Source organism: Dipodomys merriami, unplaced genomic scaffold (assembly GCF_024711535.1).
Source record: "Dipodomys merriami isolate MVZ:Mamm:240054 unplaced genomic scaffold, mDipMer1.0.p SCAF_27, whole genome shotgun sequence".
Classification (NCBI taxonomy): domain Eukaryota; kingdom Metazoa; phylum Chordata; class Mammalia; order Rodentia; family Heteromyidae; genus Dipodomys; species Dipodomys merriami.
Genome location: NW_027204159.1, coordinates 6,762,184 through 6,780,939, shown reverse-complemented (window position 1 = coordinate 6,780,939; position 18,756 = coordinate 6,762,184). Strand labels below are relative to the sequence as shown.

The following is an 18,756-nucleotide window of genomic DNA, read 5'->3' as shown; positions in this document are numbered from 1 at the left end:
GACAGTGCCCAGGCCCAGAGTTCAAGCCCCAAGACCAAAAAAAAAAAAAGAAAGAAAGAAAGAAAGAAAGAAAGTAGTAGAGTGGTAGAATGCTTGCCTAGCATCCATGAAGCCCTGGGTTTGATTCCTCAGTACCACATAAACAGAAAAGGCTGGAAGTGGCACTATGGCTCAAGTGGCAGAGCACTAGCCTTGAGCAAAAAAGAAGCTGAGTTCAAGGCCCTGAGTTCAAGCCCTAGGACCGAAAAAAAAAAAAAAAAAAAGAGTAAGAAAATGGTATCAAAAAGGGTAAAGGCAAGGTATGTCCTAGTCTTTTTTTTTCTTTTGTGCTAGTAATGGGGTTAAACACAAGGCCTCATGCTCTCACTTCTTTACTCAAGACTGGTGTTCTACCACTTTAGCCACAGCTCTACTTCTCTGGCTTTTGGTGGTTAGAGATAAGTGTCTCTTGAACTTCCCTGTCCAGGATAACTTCAAACAATAATCCTCAGATCTCAGTCTCCTGAGTAGCTAGAATTATAGGTTTGAACCCAGCATTTGGCTAAAAAAGAGAATTTTTTTTTTTTGGTTGGTCGTAGGGCTTGAACTCTGGGCCTGGGCGCTGTCCCACAGCTCTTCAGCTCAAGGCTAGCACTCTACCACTTAAGCTACAGTGCCACTTCCCATTTTCTACTGGTTTACTGGAGATAAAGAGTCTCACGGAGTTTCTTGCCTGGCTGGCTTTGAACTGTGATCCTCAGATCTCAGCCTCCTGAAGCTAGGATTATAAGGCGTGAGCCACAGGTGCCCGGCTTGATTTCCTTCTTTTGATTTCCTTCTTTTTAAAGACTGCTTAGTATTCTGGGTTTTTTTTCTTCTTTCCTCTCTCTCTCTCTCCTCTCTCTCTCTCTCTCTCTCTCTCTCTCAAAGACTGCTTAGTATTCTGGGGTTTTTTTCTTCCTCTCTCTCTCTCTCTCTCTCTCTCTCTCTCTCTCTCTCTCCAGTCCTGAGGCTTGAACTCAGGGTGTGGGCACTGTCCCTGTCTCTGAGCCTCTTTGTGCTGCTCAAGACTAGCACTCTACCACTTGAGTCACAATGCCACTTCTGGCTTTTTCTGAGTAGTTTACTAGAGATAACAGTTTTACAGCCAGGCGCTGGTGGCTCATGTCTGTAATCCTAGCTATTCAGGAGGCTGAGATCTGAGGATTATGGTTCAAAGCCAGTCCCGGGCAGGAAAGTCCCAAAGACTCTTATCTCCAATTAACTACCAGAAAATGGGAAGTGGCACTGTGGCTCATGTGGCAGAGTGCTAGCCTTGAAGCCCCACTACTGACAACAACAAGTTTTAGACTTTTCTGCCCATGTTGGCTTAGAAACTTGATCCTCAGATCTCAGCCTCCTAAGTAGCTAGGATTACAAGCATATGCCACTTGCGCCCAGCTCTAGTTTCTTAAGGTATTAGATTTTTTAAACTAGTCTAGGACACTTCCTGGAATATTCTCAATCCCACCTCCTCCATGTAACTTCAAAGGCTTTCCTATCATTTCTTTCTTTTTAAATATTATAGAAAAGCACAAATTGCTTTTATAACTTAGCACAGTCCATATTTATGTCTGTGCTTACATAATGTCTTCTGACCTAGCAATACATAGGGACCTTTTTGTATACTTTGTGGTCCATGGAAACTGTCCTGTAAATATTTGTTGAACATATAGTTCAAGTACACACAGTAACTCTAAGTACCTACAGAAAGGTATTTCCATCTTTTATTTATTATAGGTATTTTAAAAAGTGAAAGCAGCCTGCAGCTTCCAACTGCAGAAACCAGACTCAGAAAACTCTTAAAGTGCTGGACCTGGACAGCTCAGAAGAAATCAGAGGTGAGGCACCAGGATACCCAGACCTAGAGAGCTCCCATGGCCCAACTGCTCAGCCCACAACCAACATAATAGAGTGTGGTGGCGGCTCAGTGAACTATAATGTGTAGATACAGAGATCTGCTAGAGCACCAGCAGTCAGCCCATAACCAGCTCCAGGATCAGGGAGTATACCCTGCTGGGGACAGCCCCCAGAGACCAAAGCTGGTTGTGACTCACAGATGTTTACCCAGGCCCCTCCCCCTACTACCCAAGAAAAACACCACACTTGATGAAAACAAAGAGGCCACAGCTCTTCCTCACCTCCTCCCCCCACCACCACCTGTTAGCCTCAAGTGGGAGGCCACAGGAACTCATGCTTGATGGGCACCTACCTACTCATCCAGATTAAATCCAAATCTCAGCCTTAACAGATAGACAGTGGCTGGTGGATGGCTCTCTCTGCTGTAGGAACGGCAAGATGTGTGCGTGTGCCAGCCGCTGGCAGAGCATTTCCCACCGAAAGCCACCAAGTGAGTGCCCACACCAGCTCTAGGCAGGAGTACAAGCTGCCTGGACACCAGACTCTGAAGCACTTGCACATCAGTCCCTATTGGGAACCACAAATCATGGGAACACGCTGGCCACTAACAGAGCACACTCCTTTTGGTAGCTGAAGGTGCCTGCCCTATCAGGACCAACTGGCCCCTGACTGTGATTGCACTAACAGCTGGTTGAGTGTCCCCCCTGCCAGAAGCAGCTAAGCAAGTGTGCACACCAGCCCAATGTGGGATGAGGTGCCTGGGTGCTGCCTCTGCCCTCTGCCAGGAAGCACAGGTCCCTGAAACACTTGTGTGTCAACCCTGTCGGGGACTACTGATATCTGATAAAAACAGACTTCTTATTAAAATCAGTACAAAAAGTCAAGGAAAGTCATTACATATTAATAAAGGGAATGATCCATAAAGAAGAGAAATCACAGTAGTCAATAACTATGCACCAAACAAAGGAGTATCTGTATATGTTAAACAATACTCTCAGACTTACAGTTGGTAATGGGGCTTGAACTCTGGGCTTGGGCGCTGTCCCTGAGCTCTTCAGCTCAAGGAGAGCGCTCTACCACAAGCCACAGCGCCACTTCTGGTTTTCTGGTGGTTAATTGGAGATAAGAGTCTCAAGGACGGGGCTGGGAAGGTGGCTCAGTGGTAGAGCGCTTGCCTTGCATGCTCAAGGCCCTGGGTTCGATTCCTCAGCACCACGTAAGCAAAAAGAAAAAGCTGGAAGTGGAGCTGTGGCTCAAGTGGTAGAGCGCTAGCCTTGAGCTGAAGAGCTCAGGGACAGCGCCCAGGCCCAGAGTTCAAGGCCCCACGACCGGACCCAAAAAAAAAAAAAAAAAAAAAAAGAGTCTCAAGGACTTTCCTGCCTGGGCTGTCTTTTAACCATGATCCTCAGATCTCAGCCTCCTAAGTAGCTACGATTACAGACATGAGCCACCAGCAAGCAGCAACAGTGGAGATTTCAATACCCTACTCTACCAAAGGACAGATCAACCAAACAAAAGAAAAGCAAAGAGGCCTCTGAACTAAAATGAAACCATAGCCCAAATGGACTTAACAGACAGACATCTACAGAGTTTTCCATCCAACAAAACACATTCTTCTCAGCAGCCCATGGAACATTCTCCAAAATAGATCATATCATAGTTCACACAAAGAACACAAACAAATATAAGAGGATTGACACAATCCCCTGCATCCTATCCGACCACAGTGGAATCAAACTTGTTCTTACCAACAAAGCTTACTATAGAAATTACTCAGGGGGCTGGGAAGGTGGCTCAGTGGTTAAAGCGCTTGCCTTGCATGCCTGAGGCCCTGGGTTCGATTCCTCAGCACCACATAAGCAAAAAGAAAAAAGCCGGAAGTGGCGCTGTGGCTCAAGTGGTAGAGCACTAGCTTTGAGCTGAAGAGCTGAGGGACAGTGCCCAAGCCCAGAGTTCAGGCCCCATGACCGGACCCAAAAAAAAAAAAAAAAAAAAAAAAAGAAATTACTCAGATACATGAAGGCTGAACTGCACACTACTGAATAACACCTGGGCACAGAAGAAATTAAGGAAGAAATTAGAAAGTTCTTACAATTCAATGAAAATATATCACAACGGAACCTCTGGGAAACTGCAAAAGCAATGCTGAGGGACAAGTTCATAGCCCTAAGCACACACATAATGAAAAGAGAAGCAGCTCAAGTAAATAACCTCATGATAGAATTAAAACTGCTAGAAAAGCAAGAAAAAATTAAATCTAAAGCTACTACATGGAGAAGGATAACAAAGATTAGGGCAGAAATCAGTAAGATAGAAATTTTAAAAATTAATGAAACAAAAAGCTGTTTTTTAAAAAAAATAAAACTGACAAGACACCTGTGAGATTAACAAAAAAAGGAGGGAGGAGACTCAAATCATAAGATCAGAGATGCCACAAGAAAAATTACAACAAACATCCAAGAAATCCAAATGTCTATAAAGAACGATTTCTACAATCTATATTCAATAAAGAAGGAAAACCCAGCAGAAATGGACAAATTTCTAGAAAAATACAAATTACCCAAATGGAACCAAGAAATATAAATCAAATAAATAAACCAATAACATACAACAAAATAAAGGAAGTAAATAGAAGTCTTCCAACAAGGAAAAGCCCAGGCCCAGATGGATTCACAGAAGAATTCTGTAATACTTTTAAAGAACTAATACCAATACTTCTCAAACTTTTTTGTAAAACAGGTGCAGAAAGAGCAATCCCAAACTCATTCTATGAAGCCAATATCACTCATCCCCAAACCAGGTAAGGATCCAACAAAAAAAAAAGAACTACAGAACAATCTCTCTAATGAACACAGATCCAAAACTTCTCAATAAAATATTAGCCAATAGGACTGGGAAGGTGGCTCAGTGGTAGTGTTTCCTTTGAATGAATGAGGCTCTGGGTTTGATTTCTCAGCACCACATACACAGAAAAAGCCACAAGTGGCATAGCATTAGCCTTGAGCTAAAGAGCTGAGGGACAGTGCCCAGGCCCAGAGTTCAGGCCCCACAACCAACAAATAAATAAATAAATAGCCAACAGAATCCAAAAACAAATTAAAAAAAATCATGACCAATTACGCTTCATTCCACAAATGCAAAGCTGGTTTAATATATGCACATCAATAAATGTAATTCACCATGTCATCAGAGCTAAGGTCAAGAATCACATGATCATCTCAAAGATGCAGAAAAGGCCTTCAACAAAATACAACATCCATTCATGTTAAAAGTTCTGGAGAAGAGAGATAGTAGGAAAAAAACAAAGGAGGGGGTAACAATGTTCGACAAGAAATGTATTTATTACCTTACTCATGTAACTGTAACCCCTCTGTATAACATTTTTACAATAAAATAAAAAATAATAAAAGTTCTGGAGAAACTTGGAATAGAAGAACATTCTTTAAAACAGTAAGTCATCCCCATGCTGCTGATCACATATATGGTGTATATGTGTACACTGTTATATGTTATAGACTGTGATAGACAATTTGCTCCAGGAAAGTTAGAATGAGCTTGTGACTTTAAATGAGCATCATTATTCCATAATACTGTGAAATTTGGGAAATTATGTAATCACAATAAAAAAACAAAAAAAAAGAAATGCTGTAAATTTTACAACAGACATTACAATAGATATAAAAATAAAAAAAACAGTAAGTCATATGACAGACCAGCAGCCAATATCATACTAAACAAGGAAAAACTGAAACCATTTCCCCTAAGATCAGAAGCAAAGCAAAAATGACCACTCTCTCCATCCTTCTTCAATATAGTTCTGGAATCTTTAGCGAGGGCAATGAGGCAAGAGAAGTACATCAAAGGGACCCACATAGGGAAAGAAGAAATTAAACTATCCCTGTCTGTAGATGATATCATCTTATACCTGCAGGACCCAAAAAACTCCACTCCCAAACTCCTAGAACTCAAAGACCACTTCAGCAAAGTAGCAGGGTACAAATTTAACCCACAAAAATCAGTAGCCTTTGGGCTGGGAAGGTGGCTCAGTGGTAGAGCACTTGCCTTGCATGCATGAGGCCCTGGGTTCGATTCCTCAGCACCACGTAAGAAAAAAGAAAAAAGCCGGAAGTGGCGCTGTGGCTCAAGTGGTAGAGCGCTAGCCTTGAGCTGAAGAGCTGAGGGACAGTGCCCAGGCCCAGAGTTCAGGCCCCACGACCGGACCTCCCCCCCCCCCAAAAAAAAAAATCAGTAGCCTTTCTGTATGCTAACAATGTACAAGCAGAAAGGGAAATCATGAAAACAACCCCATTTGCAATAGCCTCCCCGCCCCCCCAAAAAAGAACCTAACCAAAGTTGTAAAGGATCTATTTAGTGAAAACTATAAAAATCTAAAAAAATAAATCAAAGGGGACACCAGGAAATGGAAAGATCTTCCATATTCATGGATAGGTAGAATCAATACTGTAAAAATAGCAGTATGGCCAATGCAATGCAATCCCCATCAAAATCCCAATGATGTTCTTTACTGAAACAGAAAACAATCCAAAAATTCATATAGAACAAAAGAGACCTAGAATAGCCAACGCAATTCTAGGCAAAAGAAGCAATGCAGGAGGTATCACAATTCTAGATTTCAAGCTCTACTATAGTGTCATAATAACAAAACCAGCTTGGTATTGGCACAAAAAATAGACCCAAAGATCAATGGAACAGATTAGAAGATCCAGAAATAAAATCACCACATAGTATCTGATATTCAACAAAGGAGCCAAAGACATACAGTGGAATAAACAGCATCTTTAACTATTGGGGTTGGGAGAACTGGGCAGCTTCATGCAGATAACTAAGTTGATTCCTGCTTGTTACCACACACTAACATCAACTAAAAATGGATTGAAGACCTCAACATCAGACCCAAAACTGAAACTACTGCAAGACAAAGTAGGAGAGATATTCGAACTAATAGGCACAGGCGCAAACTTCCTGAATAGAGGCCCAGGGTCACAATAGATTAGAGAGAAACTAAACAAATAGGACTACCTTAAAATAAAAAGTTTTTGCACAGCTAAAGACATAGCTACCAAACTAGAAAGACAACCAACTAATTGGGAAAAGATCTTTACCAGCAATACATCAGACAATATATACAAGGAGCTCAAGAAACTAACCTCTCCCGAAATCTAACAAACCAATCATCAAATGGGCAAAGGAGCTAAAGAGAAACTGCTCAGAAGAAGTAAAAATGGCAAAGAAATACATGAGGAAGCTGAATGCCTGTGGCCCACGTTTGTAATCCTAGCTACTCAGGAGGCTGAGATCTGAGGATCTTGGTTCAAAGCCAGCCTAGGCAGGAAGTCAGTGAGACTCTTATCTCCAATAAACCAGTAAAAAAAAAACAAACTTGGAAGTGGCATTGTGGCTCAAGCAGTAGAGTGCTCGCCTTGAGCTGAAGAGCCGCAGACACAACACCCAGGCCCAGAGTTCAAGCCTCATGAGAAGGAAGGAAGGAAGGGAGGGAGGGAGGGAGGGAGGGAGGGAGGGAGGGAGGGAGGGAGGGAAGGAGGGAGGGAGGAAGGAAGGAAGGAAGGAAGGAGGGAAGGGAGGGAGGGAGAGAGAGAGAGAAAGAGAAAGAAAAAAGAGAAAGAGGGGGGAGGAAGGGAGAGAGGGAGAGAGGGAAAGATGAAGGGAGGGAGGGAGAGATGGAGACAGACAGACAGACAGACATGAGAAAATGTTCATCATCCGTGGTCAGAAAGGAAATGCAAATCAAAACAACCCTGAGATGCTATCTTACCCCAGTTAAGACTGACCAAACTGAATTCAGACAACAACAAATGCTGGTGGGGATGTGGAGAAAAAGGAACCCTAGTACACTGCTGGTGGGAATGTAAACTAATACAACCACTTTGGGAGTCTGGAGGTTCCTGAAAAAATTAAGCAAAAACTAAACCTAGACTTTCCCTATAACCCAGCCATACCACTCCTAGCACTCCTAGGCAGCTACTCTGAACATCATGAATCAGGATACAACTAGGATACCTGCATATCCATGTTCATTGCTGCACTATTCACAATAGCCAAGATATGGAAACAACCATATGCCCCACAATAAATATATCAAAAAAATGTGGTACCTATACACAATGGAATTTTTGTTGTTGTTAGTTGTAGGACTTGAACTCTGGGCCTGGACGCTGTCCCTCAGCTCTTCATCTCAAAGCAAGTGCTCTACCACTTGAGCCACAGCCCCACTTCCAGTTTTCTGGTGGTTAATTGGAGATAAAAGTCTCATGGACTTTCCTACCTGGGCTGGCTCTGAACCTTGATCTTCAGATCTCAGCCTCCTGAGTAGCTAGGATTACAGGCAGGAGCCACTGGTACCCAGCTACAATGGAATTTAACATAGCCATTAGAAAGGATAAAATGAGCCGGGAGTCGGTGGCTCATGCCTGTAATCCTAGCTACTCAGGAGGCTAAGATCTGAGGATCACGGTTCAAAGCCAGCCAGGACAAGAAACTCCGTAAGACACTTTTTTTTTTTTTTTGTCAGTTGTGGGGCTTGAACTATGGGCTTGGGCGCTGTCCTTGCGCTCTTCAGCTCAAAGCAAGCGCTCTACCGCTTGAACCACAGCACCACTTCCAGTTTTCTAGTGGTTTTTATTAGAGATAAGAGTCTCACGGACTTTCCTGCCTGGGCTGGCTTTGAACTGCAATCCTCAGATCTCAGCCTCATGAGCAGCTAGGATTACAGGCATGAGCCACCGGCACCTGGCTAAGTCCCTAAGACTCTTATCTCCAATAAACCACGAGAAAAACCAGAAGTGGCTCTGTGGCTCAAGTAGTAAAGTGCTTCCCTTGAGCTGAAGAGGTCAGGGATAGCACCCTGGCCCAGAGTTCAAGCCCCACAACCAACAAAACAAAACAAAACAACACAACAAAAAAAGGGGGATGAAATAGCAGCATTCACAGGGAAATGAATGGAACTAGAACGAACTGTGTTGAGCAAAGTTAACCAAGATCAGAGAGAAGACAAATGGTTCATGTTCTCTCTGATATGCAGATGTTAGATTTAAAATGCAACAAAATACCCCAGTCAGAATGTCCCACATCCACAAATCAGCCAACGACAAATGCTGGAGGGGATGTGGAGAAAGAGGAACCCTATTACACTGCTGGTGGGAATGTACACTTATACAACCACTTTGGAAAGCAGTCTGGAGGGTCCTTAGAAAGCTAAAGATTGACCTCCCTTATGACTTCTAGGCATCTACCCTGAACAACAGGAACCAATATACAAGGACACGTGCACCTCCATGTTTATCGCAGCACTGTTCACAATAGCTAGGATATGGAAACAACCCAGATGCCCCACCACAGATGAATGGATCCAAAAATTGTGGTATCTATACACAATGGAATATTATGCAGCCATTAGAAATGACAAAATAATGGCATTTGCAGGGAAATGGATGGAGCTAGAAGGAATCATGTTGAGCGAGGTAAGCCAAGAGCGAAGAGACAAACGGTACATGGTCTCCCTGATAAGTGGATGCTAAATCCAAAATGTTAGGTGATATGACAAAACTAACAGGACTTAAGAAACAAAGAACTCCCACTCATCTGGTCGAACCACTACTAAATATCCCCATGCTGCTGATCACATGTATGGTGTATAACATGTGAACACCGTTATATGTTATAGACTGTGATAGACAATTTGCTCCAGGAAAGTTAGAATGAACTTGTGACTTTAAATGAGCATCATTATTCCACAATACTGTGAAATTATGTAATCACTTAATCACAATAAAAAAAAAAAAGAACCTGGGGAAGGTAGGGAGGGAAGGGATGGTAGGGGGAAAACAATGGAGGGGGTAACAATGTTCAAGAGGAAGTGTACTCATTACCTCACTCATATAACTGTAACCCTCTGTATAGTATCTTTACAATAAAAATAAAAAAAATAAAATAAAATGAGCAATTAAAAAAATAAAATAAAATGCAACAAAATGTGCCAAAGCATACAGGATCCTAGACACCCATACACAGTAAAGCCAAAAGAAGATAGTCTTAGGAGAAAAGCACCCACCAAATTGTAATACTCAAGTACCTTTTCATATGTATATAAAATAATATACATACTGAAATGAACTCCAAAGATAAGGAAACAAATGACCTTTTCTTAATTTGTCTTATAATTTTTAGATGCCTTAGTATTTCTCTTTTTTTCTGGCCAGTCCTTGGGCTTGAACTCAAGGGGGTCTGGGCACTGTTCCGGAGCTTCTTTTGCTCAAGGCTAGCACTCTACCACTTGAAACACAGCACCACTTTGGGCTTTTCCTGTTTATGTAATATTGAGGAATCAAACCCAGTGCTTCAACATGCTAGGCAAGCACTCTACTACTAAGCCACATTCTCAGCCCAAGTCAATATATTTTTGTTGTTGGTGGTGGTGGTCATGGGGCTTTAACTCTAGGCCTGGGCCCTATCCCTGAGCTCAGCTCAAGGGGAGCTCTCTACCATGTGAGCTACAGCACCACTTCCTGACTCAGTATTCCTTACCTCATATATGGCATATACATGGGCACATATGAGGGAAAGTGGGGGAGTGCACAGAGTCAGTGGAAAATGGGTGAAAATGTACAGCAGCAGGGTATATCAGCTACATTAGACATTGATGAAAGTGAACCAAGCAACTCATGGGCAGAGATGGGAGGGAGGGAATGAGAGAGAATGAAGGAAGAGATGATACTAAGCAAAGGCAAGAAATGTACTGATCACCTGTCATATGTAAAGGTAACCCTGTTGAATTTTTTTAAAGGTTAAAAAAAAAAGCCACCAGTGTCATTCCAAACAATGGCAGGTCAGCTTAACTGGCAATGTGTTCTTTCAGTACAATAAAGGTATGTCTTTCAGTTGATAGCATCTTCCATTCAATGAAGTAGGGTTTATGGAAAGCAACAATCTCATTCTCTGATAACACAGCCACAGGATCACATATCTAACAAAGCTTATGTTTAGAATTTTAGCAACCATGGCCAAACTAGTAAATGAAAAAGATGGGATAAGAAAATCACACATATATTCCAGTAAGACTACTCTGTAGTAAGCAGGGAAACAAAAATATTATATATATAACATGCTTATATACAAACAATATTATGTACAGTACAGAAGTAAAACAGGCACAGATTTGTTCCTTGGTATCAATTCCTGAAGCAGTAGAGGCTAAGTTGTCAAGTCAGGTTTGACTTGATCTCTGCAGGATCTGAAATTCCCTCTAATGTCAGTTACAGGGACATGAGTCTTTGCTCTCTACTACTATGTCCAGAGCAAATGTGGTACATGATCGGGTAGAAGGAAGAATCTATGGGCTAATAGACAGCTGGAACATTAATGCCAAAATATTTCTCCACTCGCCGGGTGCCGGTGGCTCACGCCTGTAATCCTAGCTACTCAGGAGGCTGAGATCTGAGAATCGCGGTTCAAAGCCAGCCCGGGCAGGAAAGACCGTTAGACTCCTATCTCCAATAAATCACTAGAAAACCGGAAGTGGCACTGTAGCTCAAGTGGTAGAGCACTTTGCCTTTAGCTGAAGAGCTGAGGGACAGCGCCCAGGCCCAGAGTTCAAGTCCCATGACCGACAAAAAAAAAAAAAAAAATTTCTCCACTCATTAAGCTCCAAACATTTGAATGCTTGCAAGTTTCCTTCCCGACATTTGGCTGAACAAGATCTCTTCTACCAGCTGGATCTCTTTGAGAGCAGCTACAGAGAAAACTAAAACTCCAAAGAACTTACTTTTAAGAGGGTTGGTTCATTGCTACACTCATCTATAATATTAATAACCAAATCCTAAGCTTCAAAAAAAATGGGGGAGGAAGCCGGGCACCAGTGGCTCACGCCTGTAATCCTAGCTACTCAGGAGGCTGAGATCTGGTTCAAAGCCAGCCCAGGCAGGAATGTCCTTGAGATGCTTATCTCCAATTAAACACCAGAAAATGAGAAGTGGCACTGTGGCTCAAGTGGTAGAACTCTAGCCTTGAGTTGAGGAACTAAAGGACAGCGCCCAGGCTGAGTTCAAGCCCCACAAAAAAAAGGGGGGGGGAATGGGAGGAGGTGTTGGGATGGGAGTGTAAAACTAGGAGGGAAAGGGAGAGGAGTGACTTTGTCCAAAAGAAATGTACTCATTACCTGACTTACATAACTGTTATCCCTATTATTTTATAATAATAATATAAATGGGGAGTAGTAGATCCTGAATGCTACTGTCTTGGTGTGTTTCTATGTTAAAGTGGCAAGATAAGAATTTCAAAAGGAGGTAAAATGGCATCAGACATACCCTCTAAAAGTATGGCATCCAAAAGAACTAACTTCACAACTTTAGAATTGTAATGATTTGCCAGGCACCCGTGGCTCACACCTGTAATCCTAGCTACTCAGGAGGCTAAGATCTGAGGATCGCAGTTCAAAGCCAATCCAGGCAGGAAAGTCCATGAAACTTTTATCTCCAATAAAAACCATTAGAAAACTGCAAGTGGTGCTGTGGCTCAAGTGGTAGAGCGCTCACCTTGAGCTGAAGAGCACAGGGACAGCCCCCAAGCTGAGTTCAAGCCCCATGATGACACCCCAAAAAAACAAAATTGTAATGATCTGAAATATATAAAATCTGTTCATCTAGACCTGTAAATTCTTTTTTGTGTGTAGGCTGGTACCAGGGCTTAAATGCAGGATTCTATACTCTTGCTCAGCTTCTTGGCTCAAGGCTGGCACTGTAACATTAAAGCCGTACTTTGACTTTCAGCTTTTTGCTAGCTAGATAAAAGTCTCTCAAATATGTCTGTGCAGGCTGGCTTTGAACCATGATCCTCAGACTTTGGACTCCTGAGTAACTAGGATTACAGACATGAACCACTACCACTGCCAGGCTAGAACTGTAAATTCATGAAACTTAAATAGTTTCATGTGCTATCATTTCATAAATGTTGCTATATAGATAAACCTGACATCGTTGCATCATTCCTCCTATAAACTAACAAGCCACAAAGAATTGGGGGCATAGTTCAGTAATAGAACATTTGCTTAGGGCTGGGAAGGTGACTCAGTGGTAGACCGCTTGCCTTACATGCATGAGTCCCTGAGTTCGATTCCTCAACACCACATAAGCAGGGGAAAAAAAGCCGGAAATGGTGCTGTGGGTCAAGTGGTAGAGTGCTAGCCTTGAGCTGAAGACCTGAGGGACAGCACCCAGGCCCAGAGTTCAGGCCCCAAGACCAGATCCAAAAAAAAAAAAAAAAGAACATTTGCTTAAAACCCAAAAGACCTTGGGTTCAAACCCCAGCACTGCCAAAAAATAACTAATTAAAAGATTAAAGGATAGATACACAAGGACAAATAAACTTTACCAGCTATAAATATATAAAATTGTTTTGTGGGGCTGGAAAGGTAGCTCAATGGTAGAGTGCTTGCTGCCTTGCATGCTTGCCCTTGGTTTGATTCCTCAGCACTTCCTCAGCTGGAAGTCGTGCTGTGGCTCAAGTGGTAGAGCACTAGCCTTGAGATGAAAAGATGAGGGACAATGCCCAGGCCCCGAGTTCAGGCCCCACGACCAACCAAAAAATAAATAAATAAAAAGAAGACAACAACAACAAACTGTCTTGTGAAGAATCAAAGGCAGAAAAAAAAAAAAAAGAATTCCACCTGATTTATATAACTGTAACCTCACAGTATATCACCTTTACATTAACAATAAATTAATTTAAAAAAATATTTGGGGGGGGGGGGTCCGGTCATGGGGCCTGAACTCTGGGCCTGGGCGCTGTCCTTCAGCTCTTCAGCTCAAGGCTAGCGCTCTACTACTTGAGCCACAGCGCCACTTCCGACTTTTTTTTCTTTTTGCTTATGTGGTGCTGGGGAATCGAACCCAGGGCCTTATGCATGTAAGGCAAGCGCTCTACCACTGAGCCACCTTCCCAGCCCCTAATTAAAAATTTTTTTAAAAAGAAATTCAGTTTTTAAAGTAACTGCCAGGAAGACATAGTTCAGCAAAGAAAACTTGCCTAACATGCTCAAGGCCTAGGGTTCAATCCTCAAAATCAGAAGGAAAAATTAATCTAAGTTTAACAGTATGTTTTTGCACAAATACTGAAAGCAAAAACTGACAACGATTCTTAACATCTTCCCAGAAAAGTCCAGTCTTCAAATCTAGCCACTAGATAGTATTGACAAGTATAAATAAGTGTATCTGGGGAAAAAAGTCCTTACCTGATGTTTTATGTAAGTTTAGGAATACGATCCCTTTGTCCACATTGAAAGTATCTGAAATGGCATCTAATCAAGTATCTTCTGCACAATAACAGAAACACCACAGTTAAGTCTTGTGGGAAAATATTAAACTATCATGAAAAGAAAAATAGCATTTGTTTCTGTGATCAAATTCACACCCTAGAAAGACTGCCATGTCATCTGCAGCAATGATTGGAACAGGGCCATATTGAAAACCCAAAACTGTTAGTTGGTCTGGGGAAAGATTTGGCACTCCATTTTGTATTTCATGACATTAAAAACAAAGCATAGGGTTTTACTGATTAAGATGCATTGCACTCATAAGCTGATTTGTGTAACTACTTCAAGATAATTTTTGAAAATTTTTTCTGGGTACTGGTGGCTCATGCCTGTAATCCTAGGTACTCTCAGGAGGCTGAGATCTGCAGATCAGTGTGAAACTCAACCAATCAGGAAAGTCTTATCACCAATTAAGCAGCAAAGAAGCCAGAAGTGGTGCTGTAGCTCAAGTCATAGAGAGCTAGCCATGAGAAGAAAAGTTCAGGAACAGCATCCAGACCCTGAGTTCAAGTCTTATAACCAGACAAAAAAAAGTTAAAGTAATGGAATAACTGAATAATGCATAGCTATGCTAAGCTGCTTTTTAAAAAAAATAGGTCAGTTAGTGGTAGACTGCTTGCCTAGCATACATGAAGCCCTGGGTTTGATTCCTCAGTACCACATAAACAAAAAGCTGGAAGTGGCACTGTGGCTCAAGTGGTAGACTGCTAGCCTTAGCAAAAGCAGCTCAGGGACAGTACCCAGTCCCTGAGTTAGAGCCCCAGGACTGACCAAAAAAAAAAAAAAGGTCAATTAAAAAAATGCTATGGTACACATTGCAAATAATATTTTATTTTGACACAAAAATTGTATATATTTAATCTGGATATGGTACAGCACACTAATAATCCCAGCAGAAAGATTACAAATTGGAGGCCGGGCTAAGAATATATAGAGCCCTTGGGCTGGGAAGGTGGCTCAGTGGTAGAATGTTTGCCTTGCATGCCTGAGGCCCTGGGTTTGATTCCTCAGCACCACATAAGCAAAAAGAAAAGAGCCAGAAGTGGCGCTGTGGCTCAAGTGGTAGAGCGCTAGCCTTGAGCTGAAGAGCTGAGGGAGCGCCCAGGCCCAGAGTTCAGGCCCCACGACCGGACCCAAAAAAAAAAAAAAAAAAAAGGACTATATAGAGCCCAGCATATATATAGCTATGATTACAGGTTCAGACCTGTAATCATAGCTACTCAAGAGGCTGAAACCTGAGGATTGAGGTTCAAAGCCAGCCTGGGCAGGAATGTCCATGACACTCTCATTTCCATAAACCACCAGAAAACCGGAAGTGGCACTGTGGCTCAAGTTGTAGAGAGCTTCCTTTGAGCTGAAGAGCTCAGGGACCAGCACCCAGGCCCTGAGTTCAAGCCCCATGACCAACAACAACAAAAAGAATATATAGAAATGCTGTCTTTAAAACCAAAACCAAACAAAATGATATATTTTGGGGGTATCACATTATTTCAATATATGCTTACATTATGTAATGCTCAACACAGGGTAAACTGATCTATCCAAGTATTAGTCATCTCTACCTTGTAAGCAGATAATACCATCTAACCAATTTATCTTCAAGAAATGGTACAGTACTTCTTGAGGATTCTGGCAGCATTTTTAAAGAATAAGGCAAGCCGGGCGCTGGTGGCTCATGCCTGTAATCCTAGCTACTCAAGAGGCTGAGATCTGAGGATCCCGGTTCAAAGCCAGCCCGGGCAGGAGAGACTGTGAGACTCCTATCTCCAATAAACCACCAGAAAACCGGAAGTGGCGCTGTAGCTCAAGTGGTAGAGCGCTCACCTTGAACTGAAGAGCTGAGGGACAGCGCCCAGGCCCAGAGTTCAAGCCCCACGGCCGACCAAAAAAAAAAAAAAAAAAAAAAAGAATAAGGCAGAGGCAAGCAGAACAGCAGTTCTGTGGGGTAACAGAAATATACAAATATTATGACTTCAACACCTACCTCCAAAAGTACAGTCTCTAGTCAGCCTTAAAGTTTCTTTTCTTCTTTTCATCTTTGCAGTTCTAGGGATCCAACCCAAAGCCTTGAGTTGGCTAGGCAAGTGCTCTTATCACTTGAAAGCTGCAACTTCAACTTGCTTTTTTGATATTTTTTTTTTTTTTAATGGTAGTGGGGCCTGAACTCTGGGCCTGGGCACTGTCCCTCAGCTCTTCAGCTCAAGGCTAGCGCTGTACTACTTGAACCACAGCACCACTTCCAGCTTTTTCTGCTTATGTGGTGCTCAGGAATCGAACCCAGGGCTTCATGAATGTGAGGTAAGCACTCTACCACTGAGCCACCTTCCCAGCCCCTTTTTGATACTTTTGAACCATGGCACTGGAGTTGGATTTAAGAGCCTCTTACCACTTTAGCAAGCCTCCAGCCCCACCGCCCTCAGCCCCAGATTGTATCTCTATTACTTTGCTCTTGAAATCTTCATTTTCCTGCTTCTTCCTCTTGAGTAGCTAGATTACCCCCACCATGCCAAGTTTCTTACTATATGTGTGCTCTCAGACTGTTTTATTAAAGTAAAAAGTCTCAGTAAAAACAAGGCCAGTAGTACGAAATTCTTCCTGTGGCTCAATTTTTTGTTTTGTTTTTTTGTTTTGGTTTTTGGTTTTTTTGTTTGGTCGTGGGGCTTGAACTCTGAGCCTGGGCACTGTCTCTCATGGACTTTCTTGCCTGGGCTGGCTTTGAACCCTGATCCTCAGATCTCAGCCTCCTGAGTAGCTAGGATTACAGGCATGAGCCACTGACGCCCAGCTATGTGCCTCAATTTTAAGTCACAATTTTTAATTTTCTTTTTTCCTGTCTCTCTGCAATAGGCTAAGCAGTTTAGATATTTATTCTGCCTTAAAAGAACAGATCCCTGGGCTGGGAAGGTGGCTCAGTGGTAGAGCGCTTGCCTTGCATGAATGAGGCCCTGGGTTCCATTCCTCAGCACCACATAAGCAAAAAGAAAAAAGCCAGAAGTGGTGCTGTGGCTCACGTGGTAGAGCACTAGCCTTGAGCTGAAGCGCTGAGGGACAGCAACCAGGCCCAGAGTTCAGGCCCCACAACCGGACCCCCCCAAAAAAAGAACAGATCTGGGCTGAGAAGGTGGCTCAGTGGTAGAGCTCTTGCCTTGCATGCTCAAGGCCCAGGGTTCGATTCCTCAGCACCACATAAGCAAAAAGAAAAAAAAGCCGGAAGTGGTGCTGTGGCTCAAGTGGTAGAGCGCTAGCCTTGAGCTGAAGAGCTGAGGGACAGCGCCCAGGCCCAGAGTTCAGGCCCCACGACCAGACCCAAAAAAAAAAAGAACAGATCCCTAAGTAAATAGCTGTATTTCTCTAAACAATCACATTGTAAGGTTTTCTTTTCCCAGCTACTCTTTCTTTCCCTGCCCCATTAATGTATCAAATATATCTTCAGAAATTAAAAAAAAAAAAAAAAAAAGCCAAGCTCTGGTGGCTCATGCCTGTAATCCTAGCTATTCAGGAGGCTGAGTTCTGAGGAATGCAGTTCAAACTAGTCAAGGCAGGAAAATCCATGAGATTCTTATTTTCAATTAACCAGTAAAAAGCCTGAAGGGGAAGTGTGGCTCCAAGTACCAGTCTACAGTAGAAAAAGCCAAGAACCATATATTTAGGGTTGATTGGTTTTCATAAGGGTAACCAAAAAATGTAATGCATGGGATAGGTGGGGCACTTCCCTGAGAGTTTTTTTTTTTTTTTTTTTTTTTTTTTTTGTCGGTCATGGGGCTTGAACTCTGGGCCTGGGCGCTGTCCCTCAGCTCTTCAGCTCAAGGCGAGCGCTCTACCACTTGAGCTACAGCGCCACTTCCGGTTTTCTGGTGGTTTATTGGAGTTAGGAGTCTTACAGTCTCTCCTGCCCGGGCTGGCTTTGAACCGCGATCCTCAGATCTCAGCCTCCTGAGTAGCTAGGATTACAGGCATGAGCCACCAGCTCCCGGCTTCCCTGAGAGTTTTTTGCTCAAGGCTAGCACTCTACCACTGAAACCACAGCACCACTTCTGCCTTTCTCTATTTATGTGGTACTGAGGAATCAAACCCAGGGCTTCATGGATGCTAGGCAAGCATTCTACTACTAAGCCACATTCCCAGCTCCCAGTATATAATCTTAAAAAGATGACCAATAATAATTTATTTCCTCCTTATACATGCCCTCCTCTTATCAAGAAGTATAGTTTGAGCCGGGCGCTGGTGGCTCACGCCTGTAATCCTAGCTACTCAGGAGGCTGAGATCTGAGGATCGCGGTTCAAAGCCAGCCTGGGCAGGAGAGACCGTGAGACTCCTATCTCCAATAAACCACCAGAAAACCGGAAGTGGCGCTGTAGCTCAAGTGGTAGAGTGCTCGCCTTGAGCTGACGAGCTGAGGGACAGCGCCCAGGCCCAGAGTTCAAGCCCCACGACCGACAAAAAAAAAAAAAAAAAAAAAAAAAGAAGTATAGTTTGTACCAAGCACAATGGCTCAAGATTTAATACTAGCTACTTGCGATTAGAAGGGGAATCA

General features: G+C 42.9%; 1 protein-coding gene across 2 annotated transcripts in view; it reads right to left on the bottom strand.

Annotated features, from left to right (window-relative positions):
- Positions 1–18,756, bottom strand: part of Ube2d2 (ubiquitin conjugating enzyme E2 D2) — a 69,264-nt gene that overhangs the window by 25,257 nt on the left and 25,251 nt on the right. Inside the window, exon 1 of one of the 2 annotated variants that reach the window (XM_070036147.1) lies at positions 14,141–14,206. The exons of the other annotated variant lie outside the window; for it this stretch is intronic. The gene's annotated coding sequence lies outside the window, so the exon portion shown is untranslated. Of the gene's footprint in view, positions 1–14,140; positions 14,207–18,756 lie in introns of those variants that run through there. 2 annotated transcript variants of the gene reach the window in all.